Source organism: Schistocerca gregaria, chromosome 3, assembly GCF_023897955.1.
Source record: "Schistocerca gregaria isolate iqSchGreg1 chromosome 3, iqSchGreg1.2, whole genome shotgun sequence".
In the NCBI taxonomy this organism is placed as follows: domain Eukaryota; kingdom Metazoa; phylum Arthropoda; class Insecta; order Orthoptera; family Acrididae; genus Schistocerca; species Schistocerca gregaria.
This window is the reverse complement of record NC_064922.1, coordinates 18,074,223-18,089,699: the sequence shown is the minus strand read 5'-3', so window position 1 is coordinate 18,089,699 and position 15,477 is coordinate 18,074,223. Positions and strand designations below refer to the sequence as shown.

Here is a 15,477-nt window from a genome sequence, read left to right as displayed (position 1 = left end):
AGAGACAGACTATCGCAAAACATACAACTCACTCCATGAATTGATTGCTACGGCATCTGTTATCAGCAGTCACAACTAGCAACACCAGTAGCAGCCGACTGCACGCAAAGAATAGGAATGTGCAGTGGGATTTACGTGAACTCGGCGCAAGGCAGATCTTTCCGACATAGGCTTGAGAATCTTACGGGAACACTTGTACTGTTTCTAAATAAAGTGTAGGCGTGGGAAGAGGGTGCTTCCCGCGCACTAATAACAGCACGCTTGCCAATTGTGGATGCTAATCATTCGCTTGTATCTTCCTAGACACATCTGCAGGCTGAGAATTATTCCACTTGCATGGCAAGGTGCGCATGTAGGTGTGTAAAAAATTCTGGAGGCACAGGGTGTTGATCCCCGTACCTCTCTCATACTAAGCGAGCGCTCTACCATCTGAGCTAAGCCCGTCCCCCCGAAGACTAATGTTGTTACATACAGCCATATAGACGACACAGACCCTTGCATTCCCATTATTCAGCAGACAAACACTACTCTCTATGTATCCGTTAGGGTGTCTTTCAGGTTTCGTGCATTCTGTATCGAATCGTAGTTGGCCACAATGAAAGTGGCACGTATAACGTCGAAAATAGAGTTCGGACACCGCTCTGAGTATGACGAACGTGTTGTCAACCCTCTAGACTTCAATGAGGTTAAGCCGTGATACCTAAGACAGATCTGCACTCGATGACACCTCGATAACAGCCGGTCCCCACACTTACATCTTGCTCTCCTTACGTCAGTATACATCATATCAGTCTGTGACGCTGGCTTTGCAACATCTTGCGTGCCTTTAGGTTCGCCGCGACCAACACTTACAATGCACTGACCACAAAAAATGGAGGCACCGCGGCTTGAACCCTGCACCTTTCTAATGCGAAGCGAACGCTCTACCAACTGAGCTACGCCCCAGGCACGTCCAAACTGCGCTATTCCCCTTTCATTGTGACTCTGATGCGCACGGACACGATGGTTGGTTGGTTTGTAGCGGTGAAGGGAGCAGAGTACAAAGGCGCGGACACGTTCATATACACAAAAGTTCCAAGTAGTTTCGATGCTCTGGTATTACAAATGCAAATTCCATCTGTTTTTAACGTCTTAAATTGAAAGAGCCGTCACAAATTGCTCCGTTTTCACTCCTTGTCGACAGTCATACATCACCTGAGGTAACAAACACATCTCGAGCCCCATTGTGCACTCCATTATTCATGCCAACTCAGTGCCTCGCTCTTTACTACTGTGTACTAATCTTGTCGTCCAACTGCAAAACACTGGGCCACAACAAGTTTCCGCGTCTCCATTGCACTGCGCATACTACAAAACGCTCCCCAAACTTGGCACTCACCCACGCAGCCGACTTTTCCGACTTTCCACGACGCTCACGCTAGTGACAGCATTATTTATAGTTCGACATCGCGCCAAAGCGAATGAGCACATTTCGACTACGGCTTAGGCCGCCCTCCTAGTGTGGCTGCTCGGTGTCTGCAGGCAGCGAGGGTCTGCTAGCTTCCTGTGTTCGCACCTATGTCACCTGTGCTTGCTTGTCAGAGACAGACTATCGCAAAACATACAACTCACTCCATGAATTGATTGCTACGGCATCTCTTATCAGCAGTCACAACTAGCAACACCAGTAGCAGCCGACTGCACGCAAAGAATAGGAATGTGCAGTGGGATTTACGTGAACTCGGCGCAACGCAGATCTTTCCGACATAGGCTTGAGAATCTTACGGGAACACTTGTACTGTTTCTAAATTAAGTGTAGGCGTGGGAGGAGGGTGCTTCCCGCGCACTAATAACAGCACGCTTGCCAATTGTGGATGCTAACCATTCGCTTGTATCTTCCTAGACACATCTACAGGCTGAGAATTATTCCACTTGCATGGCAAGGTGCGCATGTAGGTGTGTTAAAAATTCTGGAGGCACTGGGTATTGATCCCAGTACCTCTCGCATACTAAGCGAGCGCTCTACCATCTGAGCTAAGCCCGTCCCCCCGAAGACTAATGTTGTTACATACAGCCATATAGACGACACAGACCCTTGCATTCCCATTATTCAGCAGACAAACACTACTCTCTATGTATCCGTTAGGGTGTCTTTCAGGTTTCGTGCATTCTGTATCGAATCGTAGTTGGCCACAATGAAAGTGGCACGTATAACGTCGAAAATAGAGTTCGGACACCGCTCTGAGTATGACGAACGTGTTGTCAACCCTCTAGACTTCAATGAGGTTAAGCCGTGATACCTAAGACAGATCTGCACTCGATGACACCTCGATAACAGCCGGTCCCCACACTTACATCTTGCTCTCCTTACGTCAGTATACATCATATCAGTCTGTGACGCTGGCTTTGCAACATCTTGCGTGCCTTTAGGTTCGCCGCGACCAACACTTACAATGCACTGACCACAAAAAATTGAGGCACCGCGGCTTGAACCCTGCACCTTTCTAATGCGAAGCGAACGCTCTACCAACTGAGCTACGCCCCAGGCACGTCCAAACTGCGCTATTCCCCTTTCATTGTGACTCTGATGCGCACGGACACGATGGTTGGTTGGTTTGTAGCGGTGAAGGGAGCAGAGTACAAAGGCGCGGACACGTTCATATACACAAAAGTTCCAAGTAGTTTCGATGCTCTGGTATTACAAATGCAAATTCCATCTGTTTTTAACGTCTTAAATTGAAAGAGCCGTCACAAATTGCTCCGTTTTCACTCCTTGTCGACAGTCATACATCACCTGAGGTAACAAACACATCTCGAGCCCCATTGTGCACTCCATTATTCATGCCAACTCAGTGCCTCGCTCTTTACTACTGTGTACTAATCTTGTCGTCCAACTGCAAAACACTGGGCCACAACAAGTTTCCGCGTCTCCATTGCACTGCGCATACTACAAAACGCTCCCCAAACTTGGCACTCACCCACGCAGCCGACTTTTCCGACTTTCCACGACGCTCACGCAACGCTCACGCTAGTGACAGCATTATTTATAGTTCGACGTCGCGCCAAAGCGAATGAGCACATTTCGACTACGGCTTAGGCCGCCCTCCTAGTGTGGCTGCTCGGTGTCTGCAGGCAGCGAGGGTCTGCTAGCTTCCTGTGTTCGCACCTATGTCACCTGTGCTTGCTTGTCAGAGACAGACTATCGCAAAACATACAACTCACTCCATGAATTGATTGCTACGGCATCTGTTATCAGCAGTCACAACTAGCAACACCAGTAGCAGCCGACTGCACGCAAAGAATAGGAATGTGCAGTGGGATTTACGTGAACTCGGCGCAACGCAGATCTTTCCGACATAGGCTTGAGAATCTTACGGGAACACTTGTACTGTTTCTAAATAAAGTGTAGGCGTGGGAGGAGTGTGCTTCCCGCGCACTAATAACAGCACGCTTGCCAATTGTGGATGCTAATCATTCGCTTGTATCTTCCTAGACACATCTGCAGGCTGAGAATTATTCCACTTGCATGGCAAGGTGCGCATGTAGGTGTGTTAAAAATTCTGGAGGAACTGGGTATTGATCCCAGTACCTCTCGCATACTAAGCGAGCGCTCTACCATCTGAGCTACGCCCGCCCCCCCGAAGACTAATGATGCTACATACAGCCATATAGACGACACAGACCCTTGCACTCCCATTATTCAGCAGACAAACATTACTCTCTATGTATCCGTTAGGGTGTCTTTCAGGTTTCGTGCATTCTGTATCGAATCGTAGTTGGCCACAATGAAAGTGGCACGTATAACGTCGAAAATAGAGTTCGGACACCACTCTGAGTAAGACGAACGTGTTGTCCACCCTCTAGACTTCAATGAGGTTAAGCCGTGATACCTAAGACAGATCTGCACTCGATGACACCTCGATAACAGCCGGTCCCCACACTTACATCTTGCTCTCCTTACGTCAGTATACATCATATCAGTCTGTGACGATGGCTTTGCAACATCTTGCGTGCCTTTAGGTTCGCCGCGACCAACACTTACAATGCACTGACCACAAGAAATGGAGGCGCCGCGGCTTGAACGCTGCACCTTTCACATGCGAAGCGAACGCTCTACCAACTGAGCTACGCCCCAGGCACCACCAAACTGCGCTATTCCCCATTCTTTGCGACCCTGATGCGCACGGACACGATGGTTGGTTGGTTTGTAGCGGTGAAGGGAGCAGAGTACAAAGGCGCGGACACGTTCATATACAGAAAATTTCCAAGTAGTTTCGATGCTCTGGTATTACAAATGCAAATTCCGTCTGTTTTTAACGTCTTAAATTGAAAGAGCCGTCACAAATTGCTCCGTTTTCACTCCTTGTCGTCAATCATACAGCACCTGAGGTAACAAACACATCTCGAGCCCCATTGTGCACTCCATTATTCATGCCAACTCAGTGCCTCGCTCTTTACTACTGTGTACTAATCTTGTCGTCCAGCTGCAAAACACTGGGCCACAACAAGTTTCCGCGTCGCCATTGCACTGCGCATACTACAAAACGCTCCCCAAACTTGGCACTCACCCACGCAGCCGACTTTTCCGACTTTCCACGACGCTCACGCTAGTGACAGCATTATTTATAGTTCGACGTCGCGCCAAAGCGAATGAGCACATTTCGCCTACGGCTTAGGCCGCCCTCCTAGTGTGGCTGCTCGGTGTCCGCAGGCAGCGAGGGTCTGCTAGCTTCCTGTGTTCGCACCTATGTCACCTGTGCTTGCTTGTCAGAGACAGACTATCGCAAAACATACAACTCACTCCATGAATTGATTGCTACGGCATCTGTTATCAGCAGTCACAACTAGCAACACCAGTAGCAGCCGACTGCACGCAAAGAATAGGAATGTGCAGTGGGATTTACGTGAACTCGGCGCAAGGCAGATCTTTCCGACATAGGCTTGAGAATCTTACGGGAACACTTGTACTGTTTCTAAATAAAGTGTAGGCGTGGGAGGAGTGTGCTTCCCGCGCACTAATAACAGCACGCTTGCCAATTGTGGATGCTAATCATTCGCTTGTATCTTCCTAGACACATCTGCAGGCTGAGAATTATTCCACTTGCTTGGCAAGGTGCGCATGTAGGTGTGTTAAAATTTCTGGAGGAACTGGGTATTGATCCCAGTACCTCTCGCATACTAAGCGAGCGCTCTACCATCTGAGCTACGCCCGCCCCCCCGAAGACGAATGGTGCTACATACACCCATATAGACGACACAGACCCTTGCACTACCATTATTCAGCAGACAAACACTATTCTCTATGTATCCGTTAGGGTGTCTTTCAGGTTTCGTGCATTCTGTATCGAATCGTAGTTGGCCACAATGAAAGTGGCACGTACAACGTCGAAAATAGAGTTCGGACACCGCTCTGAGTAAGACGAACGTGTTGTCCACCCTCTAGACTTCAATGAGGTTAAGCCGTGATACCTAAGACCGATCTGCACTCGATGACACCTCGATAACAGCCGGTCCCCTCACTTACATCTTGCTCTCCTTACGTCAGTATACATCATAACAGTCTGTGACGCTGGCTTTGCAACATCTTGCGTGCCTTTAGGTTCGCCGCGACCAACACTTACAATGCACTGACCACAAAAAATGGAGGCGCCGCGGCTTGAACGCTGCACCTTTCACATGCGAAGCGAACGCTCTACCAACTGAGCTACGCCCCAGGCACGACCAAACTGCGCTATTCCGCATTCTTTGCGACTCTGATGCGCACGGACACGATGGTTGGTTGGTTTGTAGCGGTGAAGGGAGCAGAGTACAAAGGCGCGGACACGTTCATATACACAAAAGTTCCAAGTAGTTTCGATGCTCTGGTATTAGAAATGCAAATTCCGTCTGTTTTTAACGTCTTAAATTGAAAGAGCCGTCACAAATTGCTCCGTTTTCACTCCTTGACGACAATCATACAGCACCTGAGGTAACAAACACATCTTGAGCCCCATTGTGCACTCCATTATTCATGCCAACTCAGTGCCTCGCTCTTTACTACTGTGTAATAATCTTGTCCTCCAACTGCAAAACACTGGGCCACAACAAGTTTCCGCGTCTCCATTGCACTGCGCATACAACAAAACGCTCCCCAAACTTGGCACTCACCCACGCAGCCGACTTTTCCGACTTTCCACGACGCTCACGCTAGTGACAGCATTATTTATAGTTCGACGTCGCCCCAAAGCGAATGAGCACATTTCGCCTACGGCTTAGGCCGCCCTCCTAGTGTGGCTGCTCGGTGTCTGCAGGCAGCGAGGGTCTGCTAGCTTCCTGTGTTCGCACCTATGTCACCTGTGCTTGCTTGTCAGAGACAGACTATCGCAAAACATACAACTCATTCCATGAATTGATTGCTACGGCATCTGTTATCAGCAGTCACAACTAGCAACACCAGTAGCAGCCGACTGCACGCAAAGAATAGGAATGTGCAGTGGGATTTACGTGAACTCGGCGCAACGCAGATCTTTCCGACATAGGCTTGAGAATCTTACGGGAACACTTGTACTGTTTCTAAATAAAGTGTAGGCGTGGGAGGAGGGTGCTTCCCGCGCACTAATAACAGCACGCTTGCCAATTGTGGATGCTAATCATTCGCTTGTATCTTCCTAGACACATCTGCTGGCTGTGAATTATTCCACTTGCATGGCAAGGTGCGCATGTAGGTGTGTTAAAAATTCTGGAGGCACTGGGTATTGATCCCAGTACCTCTCGCATACTAAACGAGCGCTCTACCATCTGAGCTACGCCCGCCATCCCAAAGACTAATGGTGCTACAAACAGCCATATAGACGACACAGACCCTTGCACTCCCATTATTCAGCAGACAAACACTACTCTCTATGTATCCGTTAGGGTGTCTTTCAGGTTTCGTGCATTCTGTATCGAATCGTAGTTGGCCACAATGAAAGTGGCACGTACAACGTCGAAAATATAGTTCGGACACCGCTCTGAGTAAGACGAACGTGTTGTCCACCCTATAGACTTCAATGAGGTTAAGCCGTGATACCTAAGACCGATCTGCACTCGATGACACCTCGATAACAGCCGGTCCCCTCACTTACATCTTGCTCTCCTTACGTCAGTATACATCATATCAGTCTGTGACGCTGGCTTTGCAACATATTGCGTGCCTTTAGGTTCGCCGCGACCAACACTTACAATGCACTGACCACAAAAAATTGAGGCACCGCGGCTTGAACGCTGCACCTTTCACATGCGAAGCGAACGCTCTACCAACTGAGCTACGCCCCAGGCACGACCAAACTGCGCTATTCCCCATTCTTTGCGACTCTGATGCGCACGGACACAATGGTTGGTTGGTTTTTAGCGGTGAAGGGAGCAGAGTACAAAGGCGCGGACACGTTCATATACACAAAAGTTCCAAGTAGTTTCGATGCTCTGGTATTAGAAATGCAAATTCCGTCTGTTTTTAACGTCTTAAATTGAAAGAGCCGTCACAAATTGCTCCGTTTTCACTCCTTGTCGACAATCATACAGCACCTGAGGTAACAAACACATCTCGAGCCCCATTGTGCACTCCATTATTCATGCCAACTCAGTGCCTCGCTCTTTACTACTGTGTACTAATCTTGTCCTCCAACTGCAAAACACTGGGCCACAACAAGTTTCCGCGTCTCCATTGCACTGCGCATACTACAAAACGCTCCCCAAACTTGGCACTCACCCACGCAGCCGACTTTTCCGACTTTACACGACGCTCACGCAACGCTCACGCTATTGACAGCATTATTTATACACTCCTGGAAATGGAAAAAAGAACACATTGACACCGGTGTGTCAGACCCACCATACTTGCTCCGGACACTGCGAGAGGGCTGTACAAGCAATGATCACACGCACGGCACAGCGGACACACCAGGAATCGCGGTGTTGGCCGTCGAATGGCGCTAGCTGCGCAGCATTTGTGAACCCCCATTGTCAGTATCAGCCAGTTTGCCGTGGCATACGGAGCTCCATCGCAGTCTTTAACACTGGTAGCATGCCGCGACAGTGTGGACGTGAACTGTATGTGCAGTTGACGGACTTTGAGCGAGGGCGTATAGTGGGCATGCGGGAGGCCGGGTGGACGTACCGCCGAATTGCTCAACACGTGGGGCGTGAGGTCTCCACAGTACATCGATGTTGTCGCCAGTGGTCGGCGGAAGGTGCACATGCCCGTCGACCTGGGACCGGACCGCAGAAACACACGGATGCACGCCAAGACCGTAGGATCCTATGCAGTGCCGTAGGGGACCGTACCGCCACTACGCAGCAAATTATTGACACTGTTGCTCCTGGGGTATCAGCGAGGACCATTCGCAACCGTCTCCATGAAGCTGGGCTACGGTCCCGCACACCGTTAGGCCGTCTTCCGCTTACGCCCCAACCTCGTGCAGCCCGCCTCCAGTGGTGTCGCGACAGGCGTAAATGGAGGGACGAATGGAGACGTGTCGTCTTCAGCGATGAGAGTCGCTTCTGCCTTGGTGCCAATGATGGTCGTATGTGTGTTTGGCGCCGTGCAGGTGAGCGCCACAATCAGGACTGCATACGACCGAGGCACACAGGGCCAACACCCGGCATCATGGTGTGGGGAGCGATCTCCTACACTGGCCGTACACCTCTGGTGATCGTCGAGGGGACACTGAATAGTGCACGGTACATCCAAACCGTCATCGAACCCATCGTTCTACCATTCCTAGACCGGCAAGGGAACTTGCTGTTCCAACAGGACAATGCACGTCCGCATGGATCCCGTGCCACCCAACGTGCTCTAGAAGGTGTAAGTCAACTTCTCTGGCCAGCAAGATCTCCAGATCTGTCCCCCATTGAGCATGTTTGGGACTGGATGAAGCGTCGTCTCGCGCGGTCTGCACTTCCAGCACGAACGCTGGTCCAACTGAGGCACCAGGTGGAAATGGCATGGCAAGAAGTTCCACAGGACTACATCCAGCATCTCTACGATCGTCTCCATGGGAGAATAGCAGCCTGCATTGCTGTGAAAGGTGGATATACACTGTACTAGTGCCGACATTGTGCATGCTCTGTTGCCTGTGTCAATGTGCCTGTGGTTCTGTCAGTGTGACCATGTGATGTATCTGACCCCAGGAATGTGTCAATAAAGTTTCCCCTTCCTGGGACAATGAATTCACGGTGTTCTTATTTCAATTTCCAGGAGTGTAGTTCGACGTCGCGCCAAAGCGAATGAGCACATTTCGCCTACGGCTTAGGCCGCCCTCCTAGTGTGGCTGCTCGGTGTCTGCAGGCAGCGAGGGTCTGCTAGCTTCCTGTGTTCGCACCTATGTCACCTGTGCTTGCTTGTCAGAGACAGACTATCGCAAAACATACAACTCACTCCATGAATTGATTGCTACGGCATCTGTTATCAGCAGTCACAACTAGCAACACCAGTAGCAGCGGACTGCACGCAAAGGATAGGAATGTGCAGTGGGATTTACGTGAACTCGGCGCAACGCAGATCTTTCCGACATAGGCTTGAGAATCTTACGGGAACACTTGTACTGTTTCTAAATAAAGTGTAGGCGTGGGAGGAGGGTGCTGCCCGCGCACTAATAACAGCACGCTTGCCAATTGTGGATGCTAATCATTCGCTTGTATCTTCCTAGACACATCTGCAGGCTGTGAATTATTCCACTTGCATGGCAAGGTGCGCATGTAGGTGTGTTAAAAATTCTGGAGGCACTGGGTATTGATCCCAGTACCTCTCGCATACTAACCGAGCGCTCTACCATCTGGGCTACGCCCGCCACCCCGAAGACTAATGGTGCTACAAACAGCCATATAGACGACACAGACCCTTGCACTCCCATTATTCAGCAGACAAACACTACTCTCTATGTATCCGTTAGGGTGTCTTTCAGGTTTCGTGCATTCTGTATCGAATCGTAGTTGGCCACAATGAAAGTGGCACGTACAACGTCGAAAATAGAGTTCGGACACCGCTCTGAGTAAGACGAACGTGTTGTCCACCCTCTAGACTTCAATGAGGTTAAGCCGTGATACCTAAGACCGATCTGCACTCGATGACACCTCGATAACAGCCGGTCCCCTCATTTACATCTTGCTCTCCTTACGTCAGTATACATCATATCAGTCTGTGACGCTGGCTTTGCAACATCTTGCGTGCCTTTAGGTTCGCCGCGACCAACACTTACAATGCACTGACCACAAAAAATTGAGGCGCCGCGGCTTGAACGCTGCACCTTTCACATGCGAAGCGACCGCTCTACCAACTGAGCTACGCCCCAGGCACGACCAAACTGCGCTATTCCCCATTCTTTGCGACTCTGATGCGCACGGACACGATGGTTGGTTGGTTTGTAGCGGTGAAGGGAGCAGAGTACAAAGGCGCGGACACGTTCATATACACAAAAGTTCCAAGTAGTTTCGATGCTCTGGTATTACAAATGCAAATTCCGTCTGTTTTTAACGTCTTAAATTGAAAGAGCCGTCACAAATTGCTCCGTTTTCACTCCTTGTCGACAATCATACAGCACCTGAGGTAACAAACACATCTCGAGCCCCATTGTGCACTCCATTATTCATGCCAACTCAGTGCCTCGCTCTTTACTACTGTGTACTAATCTTGTCCTCCAACTGCAAAACACTGGGCCACAACAAGTTTCCGCGTCTCCATTGCACTGCGCATACAACAAAACGCTCCCCAAACTTGGCACTCACCCACGCAGCCGGCTTTTCCGACTTTCCACGACGCTCACGCTAGTGACCGCATTATTTATAGTTCGACGTCGCGCCAAAGCGAATGAGCACATTTCGCCTACGGCTTAGGCCGCCCTCCTAGTGTGGCTGCTCGGTGTCTGCAGGCAGCGAGGGTCTGCTAGCTTCCTGTGTTCGCACCTATGTCACCTGTGCTTGCTTGTCAGAGACAGACTATCGCAAAACATACAACTCACTCCATGAATTGATTGCTACGGCATCTGTTATCAGCAGTCACAACTAGCAACACCAGTAGCAGCCGACTGCACGCAAAGGATAGGAATGTGCAGTGGGATTTACGTGAACTCGGCGCAACGCAGATCTTTCCGACATAGGCTTGAGAATCTTACGGGAACACTTGTACTGTTTCTAAATAAAGTGTAGGCGTGGGAGGAGGGTGCTTCCCGCGCACTAATAACAGCACGCTTGCCAATTGTGGATGCTAATCATTCGCTTGTATCTTCCTAGACACATCTGCAGGCTGAGAATTATTCCACTTGCTTGGCAAGGTGCGCATGTAGGTGTGTTAAAAATTCTGGAGGATCTGGGTATTGATCCCAGTACCTCTCGCATACTAAGCGAGCGCTGTACCATCTGAGCTACACCCGCTTCCCCCCCCCCCCCCCCCGAAGACTAATGGTGCTACATACAGCCATATAGACGACACAGACCCTTGCACTCCCATTATTCAGCAGACAAACACTACTCTCTATGTATCCGTTAGGGTGTCTTTCAGGTTTCGTGCATTCTGTATCGAATCGTAGTTGGCCACAATAAAAGTTGCACGTACAACGTCGAAAATAGAGTTCGGACACCGCTCTGAGTAAGACGAACGTGTTGTCCACCCTCTAGACTTCAATGAGGTTAAGCCGTGATACCTAAGACAGATCTGCACTCGATGACACCTCGATAACAGCCGGTCCCCTCATTTACATCTTGCTCTCCTTACGTCAGTATACATCATATCAGTCTGTGACGCTGGCTTTGCAACATCTTGCGTGCCTTTAGGTTCGGCGCGACCAACACTTACAATGCACTGACCACAAAAAATTGAGGCGCCGCGGCTTGAACGCTGCACCTTTCACATGCGAAGCGACCGCTCTACCAACTGAGCTACGCCCCAGGCACGACCAAACAGCGCTATTCCCCATTCTTTGCGACTCTGATGCGCACGGACACGATGGTTGGTTGGTTTGTAGCGGTGAAGGGAGCAGAGTACAAAGGCGCGGACACGTTCATATACACAAAAGTTCCAAGTAGTTTCGATGCTCTGGTATTACAAATGCAAATTCCGTCTGTTTTTAACGTCTTAAATTGAAAGAGCCGTCACAAATTGCTCCGTTTTCACTCCTTGTCGACAATCATACAGCACCTGAGGTAACAAACACATCTCGAGCCCCATTGTGCACTCCATTATTCATGCCAACTCAGTGCCTCGCTCTTTACTACTGTGTACTAATCTTGTCGTCCAACTGCAAAACACTGGGCCACAACAAGTTTCCGCGTCTCCATTGCACTGCGCATACTACAAAACGCTCCCCAAACTTGGCACTCACCCACGCAGCCGACTTTTCCGACTTTCCACGACGCTCACGCTAGTGACAGCATTATTTATAGTTCGACGTCGCGCCAAAGCGAATGAGCACATTTCGCCTACGGCTTAGGCCGCCCTCCTAGTGTGGCTGCTCGGTGTCTGCAGGCAGCGAGGGTCTGCTAGCTTCCTGTGTTCGCACCTATGTCACCTGTGCTTGCTTGTCAGAGACAGACTATCGCTAAACATACAACTCACTCCATGAATTGATTGCTACGGCATCTGTTATCAGCAGTCACAACTAGCAACACCAGTAGCAGCCGACTGCACGCAAAGAATGGGAATCTGCAGTGGGATTTACGTGAACTCGGCGCAACGCAGATCTTTCCGACATAGGCTTGAGAATCTTACGGGAACACTTGTACTGTTTCTAAATAAAGTGTAGGCGTGTGAGGAGGGTGCTTCCCGCGCACTAATAACAGCACGCTTGCCAATTGTGGATGCTAATCATTCGCTTGTATCTTCCTAGACACATCTGCAGGCTGAGAATTATTCCACTTGCATGGCAAGGTGCGCATGTAGGTGTGTTAAAAATTATGGAGCCACTGGGTATTGATCCCAGTACCTCTCGCATACTAACCGAGCGCTCTACCATCTGAGCTACGCCCGCCCCCACGAAGACTAATGGTGCTACAAACAGCCATATAGACGACACAGACCCTTGCACTCCCATTATTCAGCAGACAAACACTACTCTCTATGTATCCGTTAGGGTGTCTTTCAGGTTTCGTGCATTCTGTATCGAATCGTAGTTGGCCACAATGAAAGTGGCACGTACAACGTCGAAAATAGAGTTCGGACACCGCTCTGAGTAAGACGAACGTGTTGTCCACCCTCTAGACTTGAATGAGGTTAAGCCGTGATACCTAAGACCGATCTGCACTCGATGACACCTCGATAACAGCCGGTCCCCTCACTTACATCTTGCTCTCCTTACGTCAGTATATATCATATCAGTCTGTGACGCTGGCTTTGCAACATCTTGCGTGCCTTTAGTTCGCCGCGACCAACACTTACAATGCACTGACCACTAAAAATGGAGGCGCCGCGGCTTGAACGCTGCTCCTTTCACATGCGAAGCGAACGCTCTACCAACTGAGCTACGCCCCAGGCACGACCAAACTGCGCTATTCCCCATTCTTTGCGACTCTGATGCGCACGGACACGATGGTTGGTTGGTTTGTAGCGGTGAAGGCAGCAGAGTACAAAGGCGCGGACACGTTCATATACACAAAAGTTCCAAGTAGTTTCGATGCTCTGGTATTACAAATGCAAATTCCGTCTGTTTTTAAAGTCTTAAATTGAAAGAGCCGTCACAAATTGCTCCGTTTTCACTCCTTGTCGACAATCATACAGCACCTGAGGTAACAAACACATCTCGAGCCCCATTGTGCACTCCATTATTCATGCCAACTCAGTGCCTCGCTCTTTACTACTGTGTACTAATCTTGTCCTCCAACTGCAAAACACTGGGCCACAACAAGTTTCCGCGTCTCCATTGCACTGCGCATACAACAAAACGCTCCCCAAACTTGGCACTCACCCACGCAGCCGACTTTTCCGACTTTCCACGACGCTCACGCTAGTGACAGCATTATTTATAGTTCGACGTCGCGCCAAAGCGAATGAGCACATTTCGCCTACGGCTTAGGCCGCCCTCCTAGTGTGGCTGCTCGGTGTCTGCAGGCAGCGAGGGTCTGCTAGCTTCCTGTGTTCGCACCTATGTCACCTGTGCTTGCTTGTCAGAGACAGACTATCGCAAAACATACAACTCACTCCATGAATTGATTGCTACGGCATCTGTTATCAGCAGTCACAACTAGCAACACCAGTAGCAGCCGACTGCACGCAAAGAATAGGAATGTGCAGTGGGATTTACGTGAACTCGGCGCAACGCAGATCTTTCCGACATAGGCTTGAGAATCTTACGGGAACACTTGTACTGTTTCTAAATAAAGTGTAGGCGTGGGAGGAGGGTGCTTCCCGCGCACTAATAACAGCACGCTTGCCAATTGTGGATGCTAATCATTCGCTTGTATCTTCCTAGACACATCTGCTGGCTGTGAATTATTCCACTTGCATGGCAAGGTGCGCATGTAGGTGTGTTAAAAATTCTGGAGGCACTGGGTATTGATCCCAGTACCTCTCGCATACTGAACGAGCGCTCTACCATCTGAGCTACGCCCGCTATCCCAAAGACTAATGGTGCTACAAACAGCCATATAGACGACACAGACCCTTGCACTCCCATTATTCAGCAGACAAACACTACTCTCTATGTATCCGTTAGGGTGTCTTTCAGGTTTCGTGCATTCTGTATCGAATCGTAGTTGGCCACAATGAAAGTGGCACGTACAACGTCGAAAATAGAGTTCGGACACCGCTCTGCGTAAGACGAACGTGTTGTCCACCCTCTAGACTTCAATGAGGTTATGCCGTGATACCTAAGACCGATCTGCACTCGATGACACCTCGATAACAGCCGGTCCCCTCACTTACATCTTGCTCTCCTTACGTCAGTATACATCATATCAGTCTGTGACGCTGGCTTTGCAACATCTTGCGTGCCTTTAGTTCGCCGCGACCAACACTTACAATGCACTGACCACTAAAAATGGAGGCGCCGCGGCTTGAACGCTGCTCCTTTCTCATGCGAAGCGAACGCTCTAACAACTGAGCTACGCCCCAGGCACGACCAAACTGCGCTATTCCCCATTCTTTGCGACCCTGATGCGCACGGACACGATGGTTGGTTGGTTTGTAGCGGTGAAGGGAGCAGAGTACAAAGGCGCGGACACGTTCATATACACAAAAGTTCCAAGTAGTTTCGATGCTCTGGTATTACAAATGCGAATTCCGTCTGTTTTTAACGTCTTAAATTGAAAGAGCCGTCACAAATTGCTCCGTTTTCACTCCTTGTCGACAATCATACAGCACCTGAGGTAACAAACACATCTCGAGCCCCATTGTGCACTCCATTATTCATGCCAACTCAGTGCCTCGCTCTTTACTACTGTGTACTAATCTTGTCCTCCAACTGCAAAACACTGGGCCACAACAAGTTTCCGCGTCTCCATTGCACTGCGCATACAACAAAACGCTCCCCAAACTTGGCACTCACCCACGCAGCC

The 15,477-nt window shown here is 49.8% G+C and overlaps 1 non-coding gene across 1 annotated transcript; it reads right to left on the bottom strand.

Annotated features, from left to right (window-relative positions):
• Positions 1–7,199: 7,199 nt before the first annotated feature.
• Trnaa-cgc (transfer RNA alanine (anticodon CGC)) lies at positions 7,200–7,272 on the bottom strand. The gene has a single exon. It is a non-coding gene; the product is annotated as a tRNA-Ala (tRNA).
• Positions 7,273–15,477: the final 8,205 nt, after the last annotated feature.